This window comes from Suncus etruscus, chromosome 4 (genome assembly GCF_024139225.1).
Source record: "Suncus etruscus isolate mSunEtr1 chromosome 4, mSunEtr1.pri.cur, whole genome shotgun sequence".
Taxonomy (NCBI): Eukaryota; Metazoa; Chordata; class Mammalia; order Eulipotyphla; family Soricidae; genus Suncus; species Suncus etruscus.
The window spans coordinates 134729949-134733907 of NC_064851.1; the positions used below are offsets into that span (position 1 = coordinate 134729949).

The 3959-nt window shown below is 32.2% G+C and overlaps 1 non-coding gene across 1 annotated transcript; it reads right to left on the minus strand.

Moving 5' to 3' along the window:
• Window positions 1-593: 593 nt before the first annotated feature.
• Window positions 594-700, minus strand: LOC126008265 (U6 spliceosomal RNA). Its single transcript, XR_007495605.1, has one exon. It is a non-coding gene; the product is annotated as a U6 spliceosomal RNA (small nuclear RNA).
• Window positions 701-3959: the final 3259 nt, after the last annotated feature.

A 3959-nucleotide genomic window follows, 5' to 3' on the forward strand; every position in this document is an offset into this window, starting at 1 on the left:
TCTATAAACAATCTATAAACATCTCTACAACACCAACTTATTAATTAAGCAGAAACAAATGTAACTTTTAAGACTAAACTAGTATTTATTTATTAAATTTTCAATCCTTATATTCTATATTTAATATAAATTTTATTGTTTTTATAAAACAAAATATAAAATAAATGCACAAACATTTATGTTATGAACAAGTAGCTAAATTTAGACCTTTGGGTAGAGAATTCATTACCAGGTTATAGAACACTTAAATATATCAGAAAAATAAAATACATTGAAAAACTTTTGCAATATGGATTTAGTTTTAAAAATCATTGTAGTGTGGAAAAGCTTTTTGCTTAATTTTAGTGAAGTTTTGACTTCAGAGTTAAACTAAATGATATCTTTAAACCAAACTGGCAAGATACAGCAGTAACCAAAGGTGTATTTTGAATGATTTAAAAAATATTAAAATAAAGAAAATAATGTTTTGAGAAATTTATTATCAACAAAAACATTTTCTTGTATATTTTTAAAATAATTTTTATTATGACCAAAGTGTATTACAAATCTTTCACAGTAATATTTTTTAACAGTTTATTATAATTTATTTTATTAAAAATGTGGAACGCTTCACGAATTTGCGTGTCATCCTTGCACAGGGGCCATGCTAATCTTCTCTGTATCGTTCCAATTTTAGTATATGTGCTGCCGAAGCGAGCACACAGTAATATTTTTGGTACATAGTGACATTGAATCAGAGGCGTTCCCACCACGGATGTTGTCCTCCCTCCACCCCTGTTCCCAGCATGCATGCATCCCATATTGCCCTTCCTTTGCCACCCGTGCTGCTAGTATAAGTGGTCCCTTCTGTGTCTAGCTTGTGGATTTGGTATTGATTCTGTTGTAGTTGGCTTTGGATTTGGTGTTTAAGTCTGATTATTTTTTATATATTATTTCTACTCAATGTTCATATGACTATTTGGTCTTGGTGCCCTCCATTATTTCCCCCTCAATTTGTGAGCCAGAACAAGATGGTTCAAGTTATGTGGTTCTGTTTGAAGGTAAGAACAAGAGAAGGGCCCGGAGAGATAGCACAGAGGCGTTTGCCTTGCAAGCAGCCGATCCAGGACCAAAGGTGGTTGATTCAAATCCCGGTGTCCCATATGGTCCCCCGTGCCTGCCTGGAGCTATTTCTGAGCAGACAGCCAGGAGTAATCCCTGAGCACTGCAGGGTGTGGCCCAAAAACCAAAAGAAAAAAAAAAAGAACAAAAGAGAAGATAAAAATGGGAGGGGGGGGCAAAAATTCAAACAAGCAAAAACTTTTTATTTAATTGCAGAAACTTTAAAGTGCTACACATAATGTATTTTACAGCGCACTATAATATTAAATATCAGCAATAATTTATATAATAAAGTACAGAAAAATTTATTTTTGAGTGCTGAAGTGATAAAACAGTAGGTAAGGAACTTGACTTGCACACTGCTTACTGAGGTTGTTCCTTCTCTTTTTTTTTTTTTTTTTTGTGGTTTTTGGTCGTTCCTTCTCATCCCATATGGACCCCTGAACCCTCCAGGGTTGATTCCTGAGTGCAGAGTCAGGAGAACCTACTGTGCACACCCAAAGGTGGCCCAAATTGTTACTTTATTTAGAGACATGTATGTATATAAAGAATAATTCTTGAGAAAAATATATTTTTTGTCTATTGGATGGGTATACTAAATGGCAAGATATTAATTGACCCTAAAGTCAATTAATTTTTCATGTTTACAGTGTTAGAATATATACAGATGGTACTGGTACAATGATGAATAAGAATGTTGATTTTTTAGCAAAATTAGAGCTAGTGTCAATGAACTTATCACTTATATTCACTGCATGATCCACAGGGAGATATTCAGAGCCAAAAATATATCACCAAAATTAGATGTCATGCCTTGCAATACTATCAAAATCATTAACTTCATTAAAAGCTATACCCTTCACAGTCATTTTTTTTAAACCTTTGCAAAGACATGTACACCAATTACTAAAATTTATTACTACATGTAGAGGCAAGCTGACTTTCAAATAGCCGAAGTTTAACCAGATTATTGAAATTAAAAGTTGAAGTCGTATTTCTGTCTGAGCAGAAATCCAATTTTGTTTGTTTTTTTTTCAAGATGACTTATGGCCTTTAAAACCATGTTATTTTTCAGATATATTTGAGAAACTCAATTATTTAAACATGTTGCTTCAAGGGAAAAATTGTAACATGTCCAAGTTCGATACACAACACCACTTGGTAGCCAACAGCAATTCCAAACACTGGTTCAGAGTGGTCCTTTTGAAAGTTTTGCTAAATAATATTAATATGGAATGGAGCAGAAAATAGTTACCTAGAAATGTTTACAGCTACAGATGATTTTGTAGTTAAAAGTAAACTTTAAACAATGTAATTGTAATTGTTACAATTGATCATCTGAAGTTCCTAAAGTTAGATTTTCAGAACTCTAATGCTTTGCATTTTTATTCTTAAAAAATTAAGTAATGTTCATATATTATACTCACTGGAAAAAAATGAAAACCATCACTCAACTGCTATTTAATTCATAGGAAGAATTTGCTACATTATCAAGTGATATGGGTTTAAAATTTGCATTCTCTATGATCTTGTAAAATGAATTTGACATTGGAACAGAATTTCTAACCTAGTTTAAAATTATTTTAAATATATATTTAACTTTATACAATATAGTTATATAATTTGTCATCAACATTGACTATTATAAAATCAAAATATCAATTTAAAAGTAAATTAAGATGTCTGTAATCAGTGTTAAAATTACATGTATAGCAAAAGTTGTTTTAAAATAAAAATATTTAAAATTTATTAGTGTACAGCTTGATTTGAAGACCATTTATAAGTGTCTACAATAATGTAAAAATGTCAGGGGTCATGAGCACTGTCAAGGATTTATTGAACTCTGCGGATGAGGCCTCCCAAAAAAGAAAAAGAAATTGCTGGTGAAAGGGTTAGTAAGCAGACCAAGTTTACAAAGCCCTGATATATGTAATATTATTTTTATAAACCAACATCTCTAATTTTGAGTGATAAATGCAAACATTTTTAGGAAAAATTTTTTCTAGAAAGAACAAATTTTTGACACAGATTATAATATTAGTGAAGTGTTTCCAACATTTGAGGAGTAAGAGAGTCTTTAATCAATAAATAAAATAGGTTAGATACTTTAATACGTGAAAAAGTATAAACATTTATTTCGGTAATACGAATGAATCATGAAGAAAATTCTGAAGTATCTATGGACAATTTATTAGAGCTTAAATTCTTTAACTACTAGAAATTCTGGAAGTAATCAGTGTTTGCATATTTTGGGTATAAAGGGGTCATGGGTGGAAAATATTTAGATGCCCTGTATAATAATATTAATAATAACTATATTATTTATTGAAATAAAATATATATGTATTTTTAAAGAGACATTTTTTTCTTTTTGGTTTGAAGTCTCCAGGAAGTATTGAAGGGACCCAGTGTCATTCCCATAAGTATTAAGTTAACCAGGATAAGCAGGCACAAGGCTAAGGCCCAAAGATGAAGTCAAGTGTGGGCCTGTAGTCAGGAACTATAAGGACTGCTCCAGCAGAGCACACATGCCTCCAGGGCTATTCCTGGAAATGCCCAAGAGGTTGTTTGTGGGATTCAAGCCCAGGTCAGTGTACTGTACTTTCTACTTAGTATATTATCTACTCGCAAACTTATTTTTTTTGTTTGTTTGTTTGTTTTTGGGCCACACCAGGTGATGCTCAGGGATTATTCCTGGATATGCGCTCAGAAATCTATCCTGATTTGGGGGACCATATGAGAAACAGGGGATTGAACTGAGATCTGTCCTGGATCAGTCCCGTGCAAGGCAAACACCCTAAAGTAGTTTTTGTTTTTTTTTGTTTGTTTGTTTGTTTGTTTGTTTTGCGCACAGCTGG